At 38.5% G+C, this 22,676-nt stretch overlaps 1 protein-coding gene across 6 annotated transcripts in view; it reads right to left on the bottom strand.

The window, feature by feature from the left end:
* Window positions 1-22,676, bottom strand: part of SLC16A7 (solute carrier family 16 member 7) — a 160,549-nt gene that overhangs the window by 102,226 nt on the left and 35,647 nt on the right. The window lies entirely within an intron of this gene.

The raw sequence follows: 22,676 nt of genomic DNA, 5'->3' as shown, positions 1-22,676 counted from the left end.
GTTTCTATTTTACTGGCTGAAGATGCTGTTTGTCTTCTCTAAACAGGCCCCTTTTAGAAAGGACATATTTAGTTCAATTACTTCACATCACCAATAACCATTAACCCTATATAATAACTTTATTCATGCCTGCCTTTACATTATCTGTCCCAAGCCATATTTTCCATAGTGCAGAGATTCACTTTATTCCAATGTATTTGAAATTTCAAACCAATAACTTGTTTTTAAGTTTTGAAAGAGTTTTCCCTCTTAGTAGACAAATGCAGTGATTTTCAACTTTTTTCATCTCATAGCCCACATTAATTATTGCAATTCTGTGGTACACCAAAAAAAATAAAAATTTTTTTTTTGAAAATCTGGTGAAAAAAATAGGTATAATGTGAATCATTCACACCAGACAGCTATTGTTTTGTTAGCTGTTGTCATTTCTTTTTTTGTTTGTTTGTTTAATTTGGCAATTGAAGGAAAAAGAAGTCAGTGTCCCTGACTAAATAGGTCCATTTCTGACGGGATCGTTTTTATTCTATTGAGGTCCTCACTAGGTTCCTTGAGCATCCTTACAACCAGTGTTTTAAACTCTGCATCTGATAGATTGCTTATCACCATTTTGTGGAGTCCTTTTTCTGGAATTTCGATCTGTTCTTTCAACTGGGCCATATTAGTCTCCTAATTTTAGCAGCCTCACTGTGTTTGTTTCTGTGTGTTGGGTAGAGCTGTTTTGACTCTGTGTCTTGGTAGTGTGGCCTAACGTAGTAGGTGCCCTGGAGGGTCCAATGGCACAGCTCCCCTATCACCCAGGCTGGGTACTTGAGGTGTGTCCTTCATGTGGGCTGAGTACATCCTCCTCTTGTATTTTGGACTTGATTGCTGATGGCAGGTCAATGGAAGGAATTTACCCAAGCCAGTCAGCTGCAAGGACTGTCTGTGACCACTGACCACCACCCTACACCCTCCATGGAGAACCAGCTGTGCAGGGCAGGGTGGTGGTACTCCTACGTGGTCTGTAGCTGTCCACTGGGTGTGCAGGCCCTGGGGTTTCCTTGGTGGTGTAGGCCAAGGTCAGCCCCCACCTGTGTTTTGCCCAGGGCCACCCTGCCTGAGCTATAAAACAACCTGAGATGGCTGCTACTTATGCTAGGCTTGAGGATTCCAAGGTGAGGCCAAGCTACGACTCTAGGCTGGTTACTGCTCGTGCTGGGCCTTTGGTCACTTAACAGGAAGTACAGAGGCTGGGGACTCACTGAGGCTGGATGTTGCTTGTTTGAAATGATTTAGAAAGTCATGAAATGTAAGTAAAGACCAGCCATTCATATGAAATAGCAGTTTGGGTGGGCCTATAAGTTAGATGGGACAGAGTTTCTGGGAATCTCCAAGACAGGGCAAGCAGTGTTAGCCAGGCTGATTGAATCTCAGATATGAGAATGTGTGCTATGTGGCTTTTTGTGGGGGAGGGTTCAGAAAAGGAACAATGGTCTCTGCCCACCTTTCTGTCCCCCAGTTCTTATCTTGAAGTCAGACTTTTCAGTTTATCCCTATATGCCATTGGTGCCTTTTAGTCTGCTACCCTGGTGCTGGAGCTCAGAGGGAGGGAGTTTGAGTAAGCTCGTGTGTGGGTTCTTTAAGAGGAACCACTTGGGACTCCAAAAGTTTCTTCCACTAACTCAATCCCTGACATTTTTTTCAGCCAGAAGTTATGGGGACTTACCTTCCTGGCACAAGAATCCTGGACCGGGGGTCCTGGTATGGGGCTAGGACTCCTCCCTCCCAATATATCCCTCCTGAATTTCTATCTACCACAAGTGGATGTGGGACCAGCCCATTCTGTTTATCTGCCCCTCTTACTAGGCTGGATGGATGTGGTTTCTTTAATTTCACAGTTGTTAGACTTCTAGTCAACTTGATTTCTGACAGTTTTGAGTGATAGTTATTCTGTTTTAGTTGTAATTTTGATGTGGTTGTGCAAGGAGGTGAGCCATGTTTACATATTCCACCATTTTGACTGGAAGTCCCTAAATATCTTTTAGTGAGAGGTAGTTAAAGAAAAAAGAGAGCCCTGGCTGCTGCGGCTCAGTGGGTTGAGTGTCGGCCTGCGAGCCAAGTGTCGCTGGTTCGATTCCCAGTCAGGGCACATTACTAGGTTGCACGTCAGGTCCCCAGTTGGGGGCGTGAGTAAGAGGCAACCACACAGTGATATTTCTCTCCCTCTCTTTCTCCTTTCCCCTCTCTCTAAAAAAAAAAAAATAAGTAAACAAACAAACAAATGAATAAATAAATTATTTTAGAAAAAAGAAAATGTTCTCTATTTGTTTTGGGATGTCTTTTGAACTTCTGAATAACTTTCAACTTGTACCAAAGTTAGTGTATATGACCTTTTGAATTATGCATGTCAAAACCATACAAAACTTGTACTCATTGGAAAAAAGTTTGCTTTATAATTCCTCTAATATAAACCCAGTACTAAAAGCTTACATTGTGTTCTTAGAAAAGCCCAAAAGATTAGAGAAATCCCTTGATCCATTATGCTGAAAATGAACACAAATAAGAAGAGGAAGCAAAGATATAGGAATCTTTCAGCCTCCAGGTAGCTATGTTAATGTCTAATCTCTTATTCAATTATCAGATAGGAAAAAATATGATATTTTTAATTCTGTAATTTGAGAGGTCATTATTTGGGTGATTTAAATGGCTGTACTTTTTAGAAAGAACCAGCAGCTATTTCAGTATTGCTTTTTTAATACTCTGTGGTGTCATAAAGCTCTATGTCTGGTATATAGTCATTTCACAATTAATTAACTTAGGAATTTTAGTTGCAGTTAAATGCATTATCCAGGGTTCATGATCTTTCCTAACATGAACAAATTTTAATTAAGACATAAATAAAACATATTTTTACAAAGGTGTTTATTAAAGAAGCTAAATATGTATGATGTAGAGAAGGAAAAATGTTACACGTGGTTGGTTATTACCTACAGAGGAATAAAAATAAAAAATTATATCAGTTGAAATAGGTAATTTTATTGATATAGTTGACAAAATAGACAAAAATACCTCTTAAAATAAGAAACTGTTTTTAGAAACAAAAGTAGTTAAAAGAAATATTTAATAGTGTGTAAACCCACACTCAAATTTTTAGGAGAAATAGCAGATCATCCTACTTTCTTATGAGAGAGAACTTTTCCCCTTAGCAGCATCAACCAATCATGTTTGGAAATATTCAGTGTTCATTAAGAAAAATCTCTTGAGTGAAATGTTCATTAACACCTTATTCATAATTTCACATTTTATTATAGTAGTTGGCATTATTAGCAATAAAGCCAAAATAACTGAGAACCCATGTAGTATTTTCCTTAAACCTCCTTCTTCTTTCCTGCCCCACAAACCCAGACAATGTGTTTGTTCTGGAAACAAATGGCAAACACTGCAAAGAACTTAAAGTGAGCGATAGATGACCAAGGCACAAATTAAAATCACATCAGCTGATCAGTGGCTGACTGACCCAAGGTCGAAGCATGTGAGGGCATTATGATAAGCTAAAGAATTTCTTTTGTCGTTAAATGACAGGCATGAGACACCACACCACCACAAACTCTTAGATATTCAAAACAAATTCATTGTCTTAAGTTTATACAACCATCAAAGGTTATCTTTGAAAGTCACAGGAGACAGATTCTCTAAAGCTTTGCTACATCCAAGTACAGAAACACTATTTACAACTGCTGTATGTAGCCATTTTCATGACCAACATCAATGAGATCTATTGTACCACTTAATAAGTACTATAACCTAAAATTTCTAAACAAGTGCAATGAAATTATATGAATGGAATCTAAGGAAATGACTTACACCATCTTATAATGAAAACAAAGTGAGAACACCAAGACAAATAGTTTTGATTGCAGAATTTTAGCAAAAATATTGAACGCACTGATCTTATTCACATATCTTTGATATGGAGAAATAAATTGCCTGCCCTTCTAAATGAGGAAGTCAAAGATGAGAGAAAATCAATTGGTATTGAAAACAAATATGACTTCTATACTACCACACTAAGAATTCACTGTGAAGAGGGACAAAGTCCAAACACATTTTGAAAGCATGTCTTAATGAGCCTGTCTGGCTGATGTGTCCCTATGCTTAGTTTGTCATGGCTCTATTAGCTACCATCTCCCCTACACTCAAACTGACATTTATCTTTTATTCTATGATTTAAACTATACAACAGAACCTTTAGCAATATAATTTTTATATATGATTAGAATGGACATATATGGTGTGGTTCTCTTAAGTATGTGCCTCAAAGACCTCTGACTAGAGGAAGTGCAATTATTGAAGGGCCCTTGCTGCTGAGCTCTGAAATTCATTGCTAGGTTTGCAGAGTTCACACTTCCAAGCAGCTGCTTCCACAGACCTAATCAACCGCAGACACTAAAGCAGCTCATTCCTAGGGTATATGGGACTCCTTTGATGACTTATTTTGGATGGAGATTCTTGCATAGCCCTGCCTGGCATATGCTAGATATTCATTGGGTTTTTTTAGGGAAAACAAACTATTGTTATTACTAAATTGTCAAAGCCCAGGTTATTACATAAACTTCAAAAATCAATGTTTTATGGAGAGATTTTTGTTCCATGTAAATATAACCTCTGATAGTCAGAGTTATCTAAAACTTAAATAGACTACTTCAATCCTCTCAAATACTCTTTGGATAATATTAACACCCCATTTTATAGAACAGGAACCACTTGACTTGGAGAAACCAAGTTCTCAGAGTTACAGAACTTTAAGGGCAGGAGGCAACATTTCAACCTCCATTTTACTCACCCTTTCCACAATGCCCATGCAGTTAGATAGATTTCTCTTTTATGAAAAATACCCTTAATGCAGGCATCAGCCATCAGTGAGTGCTTGGACTATGTGATGTATAAAAACACTCCCAGTACTGAACTTTCATGACTTTTATAAGAAAATACACTTGAAAATTTTGTATTTTTATCAAAAGCATTTATTTAATATAAGCCACCTTTCTTTTTCATACATTGTGGAACAGGTAAATCTACAGACCCAATTTAAATTTTTTAATTTATGCTACAGCTATCAAAGTGCTCACGTAAAACCATGTTGTTTTTAAATATAGCAATGTTACATTGTTGCATTTAAAATATCACTAAGCAGGAATCTGTCCTAATAATCAAAAGATAATAATATATAAATCCTGAACACTAAATACTAAATCATTTACAGTGCAGTGCTCTGAAAAGTGAAACATTAGAAAAACAGATCTGTGAAATATGTATTAATATCAAGTTTAGAATTTTAAAATAATATACTATTAAGGCAAGGTCAAAAAACCAAAGGTATAAATCCAGTTAATTTCACCCAAATCTTACATTGAACTAACCAAGCATTATGTGTATCAGCCCAACACCTGCAGAGCTTTGAACAGTGCCACCCTCACTTAGCTAAACATTATTGAGGTTGAGTCAGGTTATGGCACTACGTGGAGGCAAAATAGCAAAACACTTATAAAGCAAAGCTCCATTTACAAATTTGAAGCCATTAAATTCCACTGATGACTCTTGTTTCTATCACTGTCAAATCCTAAATAATCTGTGTCCTATAATCACTAATCCTCTTTCTCAAACTCATCCGCATACAACTATGTATTTTTTTCCCCATTGGATCATATTCTCCACACTACCACACTCCTTTTGATGGCCTTCCCAACATTTACTCTTGTATCCTTACAGTTCCCCCCCCCTTTTTTAAATAAACCCACTTTTTCATTCCTAATCTGGAAACAGTTTTGTCTCCACATCCTTTCCTCCTTGAGGACATGATTTACATGAAGTCCTCTTAAACGCATGCTAATTCCATGCCTTCAAGTCCAGAACAGAGACTCAGCAAAATCCCAGTTCCACTCGGTGCCTTTTATATCATTACTATTTCATCTCATGACAAAAAAAAAAAAAAAAACTTCTTCAAGTCCATTTCACCAAGCTTTATCACCCTGAATACTGAGACTCATCAGCTTTCAGGTCATTTCTTCAGAACCTATTTCTCTTCACTCCAAAGTCCCATCGCAATCAACATTCATAATCAATACCAATGCGCTGCAATGAATAACCCAGCCAGAGAATTCATGACCTATGCTTTCACTCTCAATTCAATAACCCACTTCCAACTTGAACCTCATGACCATTCTCAATGGCTCTACCACTGGAGCCTTAAACATTGATATTCTATTGCCCAATTACAGTGTCTTATCTTTCATGCAACCTTAAAATATTATTCTATCAATGCTGTTCAGGAATTTCCTTGAAATTTTTACTTCCTTGACACTTATATTTTGTAACCCTTTTATAATCTCAATTTTTTTTTCTCTGCTCAGCTGCAACATTTATCATCATTCAAATCCCAGCTCTGCTACTTACTTATTGGTAAAATATCTTGAAAAAAAATACTTAACTGGATCCTCAATTGTTTACAATTGAGAAAAATACATATACCTTATAAGAAAGAAGGGGATAAATGTGACAATGCATCTACTTTACTAAGTTCCTAGCACATTTTAAGCACTTAATAAATATTAATGTCACCTATAATCACCAACATTTTTAAGTCATTCACACCCTTGCTTTCCTGCAAAAAGGCGCCTGAAACTTGCAAACTCAGAATGGACGCTACAACTATAGTACTGAGTAGAATCAGAAAAAAAAATGGATTAATTTCACAGACTGATGCCATTGCACATTTATAGATTTCAGTTTTAGTATGACTCTCAATTCGTCTGCAGTAAGCTTTTCTCAGACCTCCAGGTATCTTCCTATCTTTTCCATTACAGTTGTAAACATCTTCCTCTCTCCTCAAGTTCCCTAACCACCCTCAGTCATCACCTGTAGTTGACCTGACTTCTTGTACACGGAGAAAATAAAAACCATCAGAGTAAGCATGAAATCTCACAATATCTTTTAATTACCTGTACACATTTCTATATCTCGATTAATCCTTCACTCATTGCTTCCTGCCCTGGTAGTGGAGGTAAGCTCCTTCCTAGCCACCAAATATGCCCTCACTTGCTTTGTGACCTTTGATGTCTTTGCCATCTGACCTGACCCCTTTTCCCTTCATTCTCCTCTAATAACAGTTCTTTCCCTTGTACTATATATTTTAACAACACTGAATTCATTCATTTTCAGCTCATCACATGTTATTTCATACCTTCATGGCTCTACTGACTTAGTAGATGTCCATGTCTGTCAAGAAATCTTTTTCTCACTTTTCTATTAGATAAGCTCCTACTTATTCCTTAAGATCCAGCTTAAGAGTTCCTCCTTTGTGAGAGCAGAACACAAGCAAGATCTAAGGGAGAGGTTGACAAGAGGTACTGACCCAATAAGGAAGTTCCAGGAAAGGTGATAATAGGGAAACCTAACATCTTGACTTGACAGGTAATAATTATGTTCAATTATGATGTTGGAATTCTTGATTAACTTCTGTTTTTCATATACACTTATGCTTATTTCATGAAATGTATTTCAACTGCTCCCCGACAGTTAAGAAATAGTCTCAAGCCTTTCAGATTTACAAATAATTACAAAAATATCTCTGTCAGAAAATTACCAGTTTTCCATCTGTTTATGAAGAGGTTTAGAAAGTTGAGAGAGGAAAAGAAGTTAAGATTCAACACACATTTCTTGGCAAGAAGGTCAAAATTAAATAAACAGAGATCATTGACTTTGATTTTTCTGCAATTTTCACAAATTCCTTTAGTACCAGTTACCATATTTTTTGTTCCATAAGATGCACTTTTTTTCCCCCCAAAGTGAGGGAAAATGTCTGTGCATCGTATGGAGCAAATATTGCATCACAGATCATGATGTGTATTACCTGATCTGTCAGTGGTGGTGAGGGCTATTAGAAGAGGAAGCAGTGGGCCACATGAAACCCCTGGGGTCACTTAAATGTCCCATCTTACTGCTGAATCTCAGGGCATCTGGTCAGTTGCCATCCACCTCTGCCCATTATCCAGGACCTGGGAGAGTGCAGAGAGCTGCCTGACACTCCCAGCTACAGCTTCTGACCTGTTGAATCAGCTGAGGCTAATAACAGGTATGAGGCTCAGTGCCAATTGCCAATTGTCTTTGACACTAGGTGGGGTCTGTGTCAGTAGAACCACTTCCAATCACCAACCACTGTGTCTTAAGCTCTGCCAATCATGAGAGGCAGATGGGAGGAGCTGAAGTAACATGTTCTCAGCTGGCTACTGGCTTCATTAGATGCTACAGCTGTGTCATCTACCTCCATACTGTTTCCAGTGCACACCAGATTTCTGTGTGAGGAGGCCAGCAGTAACTGAGTGAGCAGCCAAAAATGCTGAAGTTTGTAGTATATAAAAGGAGTTATTGTGGGGTTCTCTATTCTAGTAGTAACACAGGCACTGAGGGGATTAAGGGGTGTCACTAGCCGTAACAGGCACTGGGGGTAGTCTGCCAGAACCTGTGACTAGGATAGTGATACTCTCAGTGGCTGTTACAACTAGTGATACCTCTTAACTCCCTCAGTGCCTGTTATTAAAGGCCCCCATAAAATCTGACACTAGCAATGATGAGTTATTGGGGTCCCCAGAAAACTAGAAAAGTACTTGAACCTTAAGTCTGTCCTCATTTGTTAATGACAGTGATGATGGTTCTTAATACCACTGTTGATTGCTGTTCACTTTACATGGTTGAAATATTATTCTGTTATATTTTATTAAATATTTTAGTACACCATTTGGTTCAGAACATTTTTTTTTCCTCCTCTAAACTTAGGTGGGTCTTATGGTCAGGTATATCTTATAGTGCAAAAAATATGGTACTTATAATATCATTATAATACAAATCTAAGTTAACTTCTGAAACTGAAATTTAGGATTTTATAACCTTTGGGCTACAATAAAGCCAGAGCCTAGATTGTAATTAATGTCTGGTAAAGTTTCACATCGTTATGCTTTGTTGTCTTCACCATTTTTTGGTTGTTTTATTTTGATTCTCCAGCTTTATTAAGTTGTTAAATGATACAAATTCTCCTGTTTGACTGCTATTAAGATTTTATGCCAAATGTTATCAATATATGAAGCCAAATACAGTGATACCTAGGATAACAAAGATAATTCATTCCAGAATCACATTTCTTTGTCACACATATACAGATGGAAAAGATAAGCTCCTGGACTGGCCCAACTGTTTATGTTTGCTGCTTTATGTTAGCATGTACATCCACACTAAAACATTCATTAGCCAAGTCCAAAAAACAGCAAAAAATATCTTCATTAGCTGAAAAAATTGTTAGCAGGGTAACTCGTTAGCTGACATATCACTGTATTCAAATTTATCAAATTTTCAATATTTCTAGTTCAAAATCACCACATTCTCAGTGTTGCAAGAGGAGAGATACTGCTCTCTAATAATCTCCGTGGATATTTATTGCATTTTTTAAACAGATGTAGGTCATTGCTGGGATAGTTCCAAAGTCACCTTCCAAAGTTGAAATAATGACATGACAATTTGGCTACAATTTTCTTCAGTTCACCAAAATTTTTTGTGTTATGTAGAAAGGCTGATGGAAGACCAATGTTTTCAACAGCTTGATTATAATGGTGTGATACCACTTACCTAAAGCTATTTTAAGCATCTTCTTGGGTTATAGTTAGCTATATTACAAATTTAATTATACTTGCCCACAAGAAAATAAGTACATGCAGACCCTGCTCTGTAATCTACTTAACAAAAGACACTGTATTTTTTTATAGCATTTATCAAAATTGTTATTGTACATTTCTTTATACTTCTAATGCCTGTCTCTCGCAGGATAAAGTCCACGAGGGCATGCGTTGTATATGTAGTAACTAGCATAGAGGGCCTACAAGTGTTTGAAGAACGAATGAATGAATGGGTGACCATATAAGCTATAAAAAAATTCGTATACATTTGTGTTTGTCAATTTACACTCATGCTGAAAATGTACACATATTTCAGAGACTCAGTGGGGCATAGAACAATGGAACCATGTAGAATAACAAAGTACTGACTTTCAATTCAAATGAAATAAATCTAATGCCAGAACTGGTATTTAAGAGTTTGTTGATCAAAGACAGGTGAATGAACTCTCTAAAGCTCTGTTTTCTGGTCTGTAAAATGTAAACAATTGAATTGGAGTTAAGTATTATAGAGAATGCATACAAAAGTATGCAGCACAGTCCAAACCATGGGGTAAGGCCTTAGTGTGGCAGGTAACATCACTTATTAATATTGTATATAGATTTTAAGTGTATTATGTTAATTTAAATTATCCCAGAGCATTTAAAAATTACAAAATGTCTATTTTGAGCACATATGCACAGCAATAATTCATCAATAATTTATGACATAAAAATGAACTTTACAACTTTGTGCCTATTTTCTCAATTATTATAAGCTGTTTCAACAAGTTACTTCCAAATAATTTCATCATTCTTTACTCTGTACACTGTTTCCAAATTCTTTACAACCATTCTGGAACCTGTCTCAATTGATCCTCATAACCATCATTTTAATGCATGATTACAGTGATTCTCTGGCCTAGATTGTATGCTCTTCCTCAGTCAACTTTTATTTTATTACTACCCTTAAGTGGAAAAAGCAATGTCTCTGAAATGTATCTCCCTTCTAGACTATACCTTCAAAGATTCAGGTCCAATTTCAATCTTTAGCATTTATTCATCCATTTATTCCATGGACCTACACTGAACAACATTTATGTTCTGATTTGAATGTTTGCGTCCCCCAAAATTCACATTATTGTAAAAACTTAATGTCTAAGGTGATGGTATTAGGGGGGCATGTTGCTTAGGAATGGGATTAGCACCTTATAAAAGAGGCTCCAGAAAGCTAGCTTGCCTCTTCCACGATGTGAGGACACAACAAGGAATCTGTGACTTAAAAGAAGACCATCACTTGCCCGTGCTGACACTCTTTTTGAATGCCAGACTCCAGAGCTGTGAGAAATAAGTTTCTGTTGTTTATAAGGTTCCCAGTCTGTGGTGTTTTGTTAGAGCGGCATGAATGCACTAAGACTCTCCGTGTGCCAGATACTGTGTCAGGTTACAGAGCTACAAAGATGAACACAATGAAGTCACTGGTATCAAAGAGCTTGCAATATAATTGGGTGATACAAACCTAGAAACAGGTAATTATGAAATATATATAAAGTAAGTAAAATAATTATGTGCAGGGCTTTATGAAAATACAAAGAAAGGCTATCTAACCAGCCTGGGGTAAGTAAAAGACAATGACAGAATTCTAGAATAAGCAATGCACCTTAAATATAAGGAGGACTCAATGGACTAAAAGAATGAGAGGAAGGGCATTCCAGGCCTGAGGGTCAGTATGAACCATGGGAACAGATAATAGTGTATTTGTATAGGAAATGTTAAGACAGCAAATTTATTTTTTATTGAATTTATTGGGGTAACAATTAATACAATTGTATAGGTTTTAGGTGTACAATTTTATAATATCTCATCTGTATACTGTATTGTGTTCACCACCCCAAGTCTCCTTTCTTCACCATTTATTCCTCCTTTACCCTCTTCTACCTCCCCATCCCCCTAAACTTTTCCTCTGATAAAAATTTTTTTGAAACTCTTGTTATAGCAGTTCACAAAGTATATCTGCAGCATAAAAATGTATAGGAAAGGGCTTATTTTAGATTGTGTTTAAATTCAAATGAATTAACATTGTAATTTCTTAAAAGTCTATAAATTTAAACACTTTTCCCTTAACACCATGTAAAACAATATTAGGAAACATCTGCATTGTTAGATTTTATTCAGTGTTTCAGGTCATATGAACAGAGTATTGATATTCCAGAAATGGTGGAGTATTAGCTTTACTGTACATCTTCCCTTCAAAGACAAGCTCAAAGCTGCCTTATTAATGACATCTAGGAGAGGCTACAAACTGACACACTTTGGAAGGCACAATCGATAATGGTTTATTAAGCCCTTGGTTGTAGACAAGCATGAAAACTGACTCTCTCTTTTCACAAATGGAGAAAGTAAAAACCAGTGATTCCTGATAATCTCAGTGGCTCTCCCGAAGTCAGAAATATCCATGCTAAAACGACTCCTTGAACGTAAAAGTAAAAACGCCATAAAGACATTTTTAAAAAACAATGTAACAACAAAGACTAACTATTTCTATTCTGATATGTGTATAAATAATAGCTCTAGAAATAATTGTACAATTATAAATATGGACCCATCACAAAATTTGCTTATTAGTGCAACAACTAGTTTTGTGTTCCATGAGGGAAGGGATTTCATTTTTGTCCATCACGTTTTCTGTATCTCAAGCAAAGCAAGTTCTAATAAATATATTTGAATGTAAGCATGAATGAATGAATGAATGCCATGTATAAAACTGGATTCAGGACAATTTGGCAGCAAATAAATACACAATGTCTCTGCCCTAGCTGGAGATAAGAATTAAATTAAAATAAAAATTGAGAGAATAAAAAAAGGGCAAATGGCTCCTTTAGGTAATGTGTTTAAGGAAGGCCTCTGTGACCGAAGAGGTCGGGGAAGGGTAGAGACTTACCTAGCTAAGTACTATGTGTGTGCTGTTTTATATAGTTCTCACGACAGTGACAGAGAAGTTAAAGCTTAAAGAGTTTATATAAGACTGTATATATATGTATATATATATATGTGTGTGTGTGTGTGTGTGTGTGTGTGTGTGTATTTTAAAAATTCTATACAACCCTGGCTGCTGTGGCTCACTGGATTTAGTGTCAGCCTGCGACCCAAGTGTCACTGGTTTGATTCCCAATCAGGGCACATGACTAGGTTGCACATCAGGTCCCCGGTTGGTGGCGCAAGTGAGAGGCAACCACACAGTGATGTTTCTCTCCCTCTCTTTCTCCTTTCCCCTCTCTCTGAAAATAAAATAAATAAATAAAACAAATAAATTTAAAAAATTATTAAAAAATTAAAATTCTATACAAATGTTGTGTCTTCAATGTTTTGTTCAACTAGAAAATTTTCAGGTGTCTCAGTTTGCCCATATAAGTCATTTTTCATATGTTTCGTTCCTCTCAAAATAACTATACAATATTAATGTATAGATAGATTCCTGAAGGAACTTTGCCAAAGCACCAAAATATTCTTGATAAGATTTTTTTTTATTTTTGAAAAAGACATTTAGAGTATCAGCCTCTTTATTAGGCCACCAAGTGGAAAAGTGAGTATTTTCAGTTGTTAATACATGGTAGCACTTGTTTTTTGATAGGGGCCGCCAATGACTTTCATTACATCAATTAATAAAATGGTAAAAAAGAAAAAAATCATTGAAAAAAATCCTACACAATCATAAATGCTTGGTGTCATCCCAATGAATGCAGATTCCCTTTTGTTCAGCAATCAGATGAAGTATACAAGGCAAGGCTGGAGTCTCTGACAGTTCCTTTATGGCAGACATTACAGCATCTACACTTGCCCCCTTGCCGTTCACCTGCTCAGCGCCTGCCAGCGCCTGGCACCTCTCCTCCGTTCGCTCTCTGCGCACTGTCCCAACATGCACACAAACACGAACGAACACGAACACGCATCCTCATGGGGGTTCTTGCCCCTTTTTATATTATACATAGACAAAGCCAGCTATTAGCCAAAAATATGACCTCAATGCTTATATTACTGCGAGTGTACTGTGCAAGCCTATCTACTGTTATCTCTAGGCAGCCCACGCCTGGGCATCTGGGGTGAGGAAGGCTGACTAGATTCCATTGTCCTCACACTTGGCATGATAAACAGTTTTAGTAGCCAAGGCCTGTATGAATCCTCCTGTTATTTGGGTAGATAAAATCCAATATCATTGTAGAAAAAGCACTATGGTATTTTTTTTAAGAATCTCAGGAATTTAATTTCACAACACAAAAATAATAATCACATGTCTAGAAAAATAACATTCTAAAGTATTTTTTTACTGTCAGAGTGCAGAGTTCAAGTTAACATAAGATTTCATTTCAAATGACAAAAAGAGAGATTTACCAAAACTTAAAGAGAATGTGTAAGTTGAAATCATGAAATCCCCTACCCCTGAAAAAATCAATTATGAAAAACAAAGAGTAACTCACAAATTTCCTTTGGGTCTGCTTACTGATTGCATAAGTCCAATGTCTCCTTCGTTTCTAGCAATTTTCCTTACAACCATTTAAACTAGGCACAAGGCTGAGAAATAGGTCAACATCTGTTAATGTTGCTCCAGTAGGGATATGACTTGTAAACCCATGATTAGAATAATGTAGTGAAAATGACTGTCATTCCTTATTGACAATACTGTCTTTTGCTACATATTTTTGGTTATACAGAATGGTTTCAACTCCCTTACTATCACAAGAGTTTTGCATTGTAGTTTCAGGTTGCTTTTATGTTTGTTTGTTTGTTTTGCTTATAAACAATATTATTTGTAAGAACATCATAAGAAGAGGAATAAAACAGGAACAAAACAATGCACTGCTCTGTATTAAACAAAGACTGGAAGAGAAAACTGAAAACTAACTTCAGAATAGAGAATGATAAAACCAAAGAAGGATGGTAACAATAACAATAATATTTTGGAAAATTAACAGTGTGGTGATTGCAGCAGGGAGGGGAGTATATGGGGACTAAATAGTAATGGAAAAAAGTACATTAAAACTATTTTTTTTAAGAAAATAAAAATTAGCTTTCAACTCTCAAATCAAGTCTTGATATTGCTAAGAATCTTTAGAAAATAAAATTACATATTTTTTAAGGCTTCAAGGTTAAAGCCTATGAGCCAAAAGGATTATAAAGTTTGCTTATGTATATATTACTAAGTTGATACTTCCTAATGATAGATAAAAACTGGATAGGATTGCAAGCTATTTAATCCATATTTGATGCTAAAATTAGAATTAACTATTCTAATTCAGATCATGTTGAACAACCAAGATATAAAGAGACTTGAGTATTACTAGAAAAGGTATAGAAATATGTAATAACTCATCAGGGCACGTGAAAATACCTATGCTGGTCTTATAATTTGATAGTCATTAAGTACTAAGTATTATATTTCCTATGTTAACTATGACCAAACAAAGCTATCAGAGATTCCAGTACATTTTTTTTTAGAAAAATGTGGAGCTTTTTTCTAGAAGATTATCATGGAAGAAGTTTTAGTACTTATACTTAATAGACTGAGAAAATCTTTAGGAAATGTTTAATTCTAAGATATCTAAGACTTACTTGTAGCATATTTAATAACTAAGAGTCAGGCTCTGTCTCTTCTTAGGTCAATCACTAATAAGCTTTGGGGACCTGGAAAATTTAGCTAACCTCTGAAAATCAAAGTTTCCTCATTTCTAAAATAGGAATATCTTCTACGTTACTGAAAGAATAATATAATATACTGTACTACTTGCAGACAGCTTAGCATTTGCATGAGCCGTCGGCGGCGGCAGCCGTCCGTCTCGAGAGACGATGGTGTAGCTTCTTATGAGTCTATCTGCACCGCCGAGAATGGTTGTGCAGTCCGACTCGGGAGTGACACGGTATCTGTCTCCTCCCGTGTTGAATCGACATCTTGCGATGACACTGGAGTGTCCTCTCCAGTGAAGCTGAAGCTACAGAGCCTGGGCAGGGTGATATGGAGGGTCTGCTGTTGCCCATGCAGCAGACCCCCCCCTCTCTTCGCAGCTGAAGGATCCAAGGGAAAGACGGAGTCAATACAGCTTGGCTTCAGGTGCGCCGCAGGAGTTGCCGGTGTTGACTACAACGTCAAACCGCCTTAGGGACTCTGGCTCCGGATTTTCTGTCGGGGTTTACTCCCTTAGCCTTTCCCCTGAAGAGGTATGCCGCAAGGCAGCGGAGGTTTTTTGGAGTCAGAGTTTTCCTTCTCTGATGTGCCCTGACTGGAAGATCGAACCAGCGACACTTAGCTCGCAGGCCGACGCTCAATCCACTGAGCCAAACCAGCCAGGGGGTTGCATGAGCCATGGCATTATTAATTATATTTTTTCCAGAAACAGAGGACAGTATTGTTAAAACCTTTATTTTTAAAGTTCTTCCTCTAAGATTTTACTTCCTATAAAATATGAAACACAAGATGGGAAAATAATAGCAACTAAAAAAAAAAAAAAGCAATGACCAGGATCACAGGACACATTTGTATTTATAGGGAACTGTTAAAACAGAAAGAGGAGAAAGGAAACAGAGAGAGAATGATAAAAGGCCAGAGAGGCCACAAGAGACAAAGAGGTGGAAATAGCTCGTCACCATAAAAATATCAGATAATTATCATATTCAAAATATTTGAGGGGAAAAAATTTTACTCTCCTGAAGTACATTCTGTTAGTGTCCTTTGAACCCTATTCATGTGTGAAATACCCTACAGATGTGAGATTAACATTTGGTAGTATCCTAAATTTACTTACTTTTAAAAATTTTTAAATATTTGTGACACATTTTGTTGTCTTCCAAAGTGCACACAAAAAGAGCCAAGCAGGAGCTGTTTCTCTTATTAAGTGCCATCTGAGTTTGAAGTAAAAGTAAACTTTCTACTAAACTAGGAAAAACTATATATACAATTGAATAGTGTAACTTGTTAGTTTCTTATTTACTACTGAAAGGGTGGAAGCTGATCACTCTTAACAATTAGCATGGTCCCCATTTTCTATAAAGAAATAAGCAAAAGAAGTCAGTGGTACTTAGTAGTACAGACCCCTATTGGAAATAGGAACAAAATAGTCTAGGTTATTGAAAATCAAGGATTATTTTCTCAAAATCTATATACTATCTGAAAACTAGTATATCAAGTCTATATGCTAAGAGAGTAACATTTGATTAACACAATGTGTCTAGTGACACAGGAAAGCTGAACTCTGATCTTAACTTTATATAATCAAATGCATAATATACATTCAAAAGTATGTACTACATGTTTAATTCACTAAACATGAAGGCTATTGGACTGATGTCACTTTAATACCATGGTGGCCTACCTAAGCAAAAATCTAAGCCTGTAAATGCCTCAAGGTTACAGTATGGAAATGCTAAGGACAGCCAATCATAAGCAACCAACCAGGCTTTAAGCTACAGCCAATCAAATAATTTCTTTACTTTGCTCCTGTCATTTCACATCAGTGGCACATTCTAATCCACTTCTGGTTGGCATGGCCCAATCCAAATTGATTTTCGTTCAAATAAACTTGAAATTCTTAACATGCCTCATTTTATCTTTCCCATGTCTCTCCAGCTGAATTTGTTCACCACTCTTTTAATTATATAGTAACAATATCCAATAATAAATTACTATTTGGTGCATATATTTTTATCACCAAATAAAGAGGAACCACCTCAATATTCTGTAAAATAACTTAATCATAAAAGGCCTGAAAATTTTTTTTCCATACTTAGAGAAAACAAGGATAATTTAATATTAAATTTCAATGATGAAAATTTTCTATATTAAAATTTTTTTCCTCTTTGGTTGTTTCTTGGCATATTAATGCTGGTAAAAAATGTAAGCTCATCTGAGTAAAAAAAGAAGTGTTCATGCTTAATTTCTTGGGACCATCATAATTCTTACATTGATCTTAATTTAAACCTATGTAGTTTTAATCATTTTACCTCATGAGCTCTTGAATGCCAGGCATCATTTATTTAAAGACTATTTAACCAGTTTTTAATAGAAATGAATCAATTAAAATCTAAGGGAAACAAACTCACATTCAGTTTACCCTACACAATTGTTTCAAAGAGCTGTTAAATTAAAACTTGTGAAGTAACTATATTTACATGTGTACTGAAAATAAAAATACTTCTAAGTATTCATTTATGATATATTTTTCCAAGTCATCCTGATTTCTAGTATGTCATTGGATATTTGAGTGGTGAAAAGTCTCCAAATACATGTATAGAGGCTTCCTACCTTTTAAAGAGGGGAGGGGTATGGTAATAGACCAGTTGGAAATCTACTAGTTTAAATATATGAAAAATTTGAGGTATTTTCTCAGCCAATTTTTTTTCTGGTGGACATATGAATGAGGTCACAAATATCCCCTCTGCCACCTTTGTATTACATAAGAGTCTTACCAAATTAGGGTTCATCTGAAGTGTAGGTAAATCTCAGGAGATTATAACACAACTTCTTACAAACCTTTCATGGAATTTACTAGTGTATAGCTGACACTTGGATTTCAACATGAATTTCAACATGCTGAAAAATGCATGAATTTATTTCTAGATTATCAAGTGAAAAAATGATGTGCAAGTAATCAATTAGTAAGGACACTTTAATATTCTCTTAAAACAAAAGTATAATTAAATTGTGCTCTTGTTTTTCGCATTGCATGATTTGTAATGTGCTCTACCATTAGCTCACTTGTATATAAAACTGAGGAATTTGTTTCAGCAAGATTCCCAATGGAAAGAGAATTGAGGAAATACGTTACAAAGGCAATGTTAATAAGGGGCAGAAATTCAAGCTCTGATAGTACATTTTGTACCTAGATATAGGAAAGAACTTTCCAATTAGGGCCAACAAGTAGAAAGCTGATAACTCCAAGCTGAGATTTATAAGCAGAGGTCAGCAGCACATAATGAGAATTTGGAGCACATACATCCAGCTGAACACCTTTAGTATAAGTATAAGTTCTAATGCCAAAAGCTAATGACTCCAAGAAAATAATAAATAATGATAAGAGCCCATTCTAGCCTCGGGCCTCAGAAAAAGAACTCTGATGGCATTATACAATTTTCATTAACAGTAGCTGAAGGAGTAGTTCTAAAGGCGTAGTCAGTCACATGCTCCTAAGCACCTCAGCTGCAATACAATATGTAAAATCACAATAGGTGAGGGACAACCTTTTAGCTGAAAGTCATCCTTTTATCCGTGGAATTTACATCTAGGCATGTCCTTACAGAAGAGGGAGAGAGCGAGAGAGGGAAAGAGAGAGAAATCAATCACTATTCACATTTCCATCACTCACTGTATACACATTCAATACAAATTTTAAAGTAAATTACACTTAAAAGCATTGGAATTCACTTGGTACTTGTGTACCTACCAGAATAATCTCAGAGCACTCATGTGTATGGGGACACCTGGAGTTGTGCCCTGTGCAATCAACAAGGACATTTTCAACCAGCCGTGAAGTAATATTTAGAACACAGACTCTGGAGTCGGTACATCTGGAATCAAGTGACCCTAATCATGTGACTGTGAGCAAGGTAATGAACCTGGCTAAGTTTAGTTTACATGTGCATAAAATAAGGATAATAATATTAACCACCACCAAAGGCTACTGAGAAATAAATACAAATAAAACACATAAGACACTCCCTGCCACAAGTTAGTGAGCTATGAAACTCAACTATTTAATTTGTTATTATTACCTTATAACAACCTTTGTAGTAAGTGCCGCAAAAAAATGAGTAATGTGCCGATTGATACAGTGAATGTGAGACACCTGGAATTTTGGAGATTAAACTCTATTGTTAAACATTAAATAACCATAACACTCTCATTTAACTCTTACCATGATAATGGACATCATGCAATATGATGATGTGGTTTTGTGATCTCGTGTTAACTGATAGGAGCCACTGGGATTTGATGTATCTGTAATCTTATTGGCAGCCACACTGTACAAATTACAGCTCCCCAAGCACCATGCCTTCCCCAAAGCCCAAGAAAATAGAATAGAGTAGAATAGGGGTAGAATTGACAACAGCAAATATAAATAGGACAATAAAGTATTTACCACAAAGACTGCCTAATTTTGTAAAGGGAAAATAAACTGCAAGAACATTGTAGGTTTTTTATTAGCATGTGTACAATGACCGGGATAATGCATTTCAAAGTCTTGTCATAGCTATCCCAAGGTTGGCAGCAGAATTATTATTCATCAATGCAGCCAAGGCCTAGAAGTCAGGTGTATTATCAATAGCAGAATGGATTCGTCACCTTCAGGGAACTTTCACACAAACCTTCACCTCTTCCTAATGCCCATCAGCCTATTAAATACAACAGTTTCTTTCCATAGCTCTCTCTTCCAACTCTTATTCCCCAAGTGTGTCTCAGCCACTCATCGTCGTCGTCGTCGTCGTCGGCAGCCGTCCGTCTCGAGAGACGATGGCGTAGCTTCTTGAGAGTCTATCTGCACCGCCGAGAATGGCTGTGCAGTCCGACTCGGGAGTGACAATCCCTGCCACACTTGTTACAGGTGAAGGCAGATGGCCATTGTTGCTGCTGTTGACGCTGCTTCCGCCTCGATCTTTTCTGGACCGCCTCCTCGTTGCGCGCAGCCTCTGCACGTGACGTACCTTGCCTGACCGCGAGCCTCCAGGCTAGGCGGTCGTCTGCTTGAACTTCCCATGTGTTGAGATTGATGGAGCATTGTGTCATGTCCTTTTTGCAGATGTCTTTGAACCGCAGTTTTGGGCGCCCTGTCATCCTCTTGCCTTCTGCTAGCTCGCCGTAGAGGAGGTCTTTGGGGATACGGCCTGCATCCATTCTTTTGACATGGCCGAGCCACCTGAGGCGTCTCTCGCTAAGAACTGCATGCAAACTGCTCATATTGGCTCGCTTCAGCACCTCAGTGTTGGGGACCTTATCCTGCCAGGCGACATGCAGGACGCGTCGGAGGCACCTCATGTGGAAGCTGTTGAGTTTCCTTTCGTGCCTTGCGTAGGTGGTCCACGTCTCGCTGCCATAGAGGAGAGTGCTGAGTACGCAGGCTTGGTAGATGCACAGTCTGGTTTTCTCAGTGAGGCTGGAATTGTTCCACGCTCGCCGGTTCAGTCTGGCCATAACTGTGGCTGCCCTGGCGATTCTCCGGTTGACCTCCAAGTCGACTGACAGAGAGCTCGAGATGGTGGACCCAAGGTAAGTGAAGTCGTTGACAACCTCCAGGGTGTACCCGTCGATGGTGATGCATGGGGGAGTCCCCATGCCTTGAGCCATAACATTCGTCTTCGTCAGGCTGATGGCTAGTCCGAACTCCTTGCATGTGTGGGAAAGGCAAGTGACTAGCTGCTGGAGTCCCTCTTCGGAGTGTGATGTCAAAGCTGCGTCGTCGGCGAAGAGCATCTCACGGATGAGCACCTCTTTGACTTTGGTCTTGGCTCGTAGACGGGCCAGGTTGTAGAGCTTGCCATCGGATCTGGTGTGAATGAAGACACCCTCGCTGCAGTCCTTAAAGGCATATTGGAGGAGCATGGAGAAGAAGATTCCGAACAGCGTAGGCGCGAGGACGCAGCCCTGCTTTACTCCGCTGCTGACTGGGAAGGCCTCAGAGGTTGCGCCGTTGTAGGACACCGTGCTGTGCATGTTGTCGTGAAAGGACATGACCACAGCAAGCAGATGTGGTGGACAGCCAATCTTCCGTAGCAAGCTGAAGAGACCGCTTCGACTGACCAGATCAAATGCCTTCGTGAGGTCGATAAAGGCGAGGTAGAGTGGTTTATGCTGCTCGTGACACTTCTCCTGCAGCTGGCGTAGGGAGAAGATCATGTCCACTGTTGATCGGCCAGCTCTGAAGCCACACCGGGACTCTGGGTAGACGCGGGAAGCAAGGGTCTGCAGGCGGGCAAGAGCGACCCGGGCGAATACTTTGCCGACGACGCTGAGGAGAGAGATGCCCCGGTAGTTGTTGCAGTCGCTGCGGTCTCCTTTGTTCTTGTACATGGTGATAATGTTGGCATCTCTCATATCCTGGGGGATGTAACCCTCCTTCCAGCAGCGACAGAGTAGATGGTGGAGCGGCTGTAGCAGGACTGGTTTCCCGCTCTTTAGGATTTCTGGAGGGATTCCGTCGCTTCCTGGTGCTTTCCCGCAAGCGAGGCGGTCGATGGCTTTGCCGAGCTCTGCCGCAGTAGGTGGGGTGTCTAGCTCCTCCATGACTGGTAGGTCTGGGATGGCGTTAAGAGCAGTGTCTGTTACGGTGTTCTTCGTTGCGTACAGCTCGAGGTAGCGCTCGGTCCACCGCCGCATTTGCTGTTCCTGGTCAGTGATGACCTCACCTGTCTTGGACTTAAGGGGGGTGATCTTGGAGGGGATTGGGCCTGTTGCCTTCTTGATACCCTCATACATTCCTCGTGCGTTGCCTATATCGGCAGCTTCCTGGATGCTTCTGCACAGGTTTAGCCAATAGGTGTTGGCACAGTGGCTGGCGGTCTTCTGGACTTTGTTCCTGGCAGCCCGTAGAGCTTGAAGTGTACTGGGAGTGGGCGTGGCCTTGTAAGCCAGTAGGGCCTTCCTCTTAGCCTCGATCACGGGTTCCATTTCTTCCCAGTGAGCCTCGTACCAGTCAGCGTTCTTCCGCTCTTTCTTCCCGTAAGCAATAATGGCGGAGCTGTATATGGCATCGCGGAGACGTGGCCAATTGGATTCGATAATGTCATCTGCCGCCACTCCCTCGCCGAGTGCATCTTCCATCTTGTTGATGAATTGCTGGGTCTTAACTGGGTTGCTGGCACAACTGGTGTTGATGCGTGGGCGACCCTTCATCTTGGAGTGGTGCAACCTCTTCGGCATTATGCGCACCTTGCTTACCACGAGGGCATGGTCTGTGTCGCAGTCTGCACTGTGGTAGCTGCGGGTGAGGAGGGTGCTGCCAATATCCGTTCTTCTGGTGA

The sequence above is a fragment of the Furipterus horrens genome, unplaced genomic scaffold (assembly GCF_987537825.1).
Source record: "Furipterus horrens unplaced genomic scaffold, mFurHor1.1.pri manual_scaffold_4, whole genome shotgun sequence".
Classification (NCBI taxonomy): Eukaryota; Metazoa; Chordata; class Mammalia; order Chiroptera; family Furipteridae; genus Furipterus; species Furipterus horrens.
The sequence above is the reverse complement of the archived record's forward strand: the minus strand, read 5'-3'. Positions and strand labels throughout refer to the sequence as shown.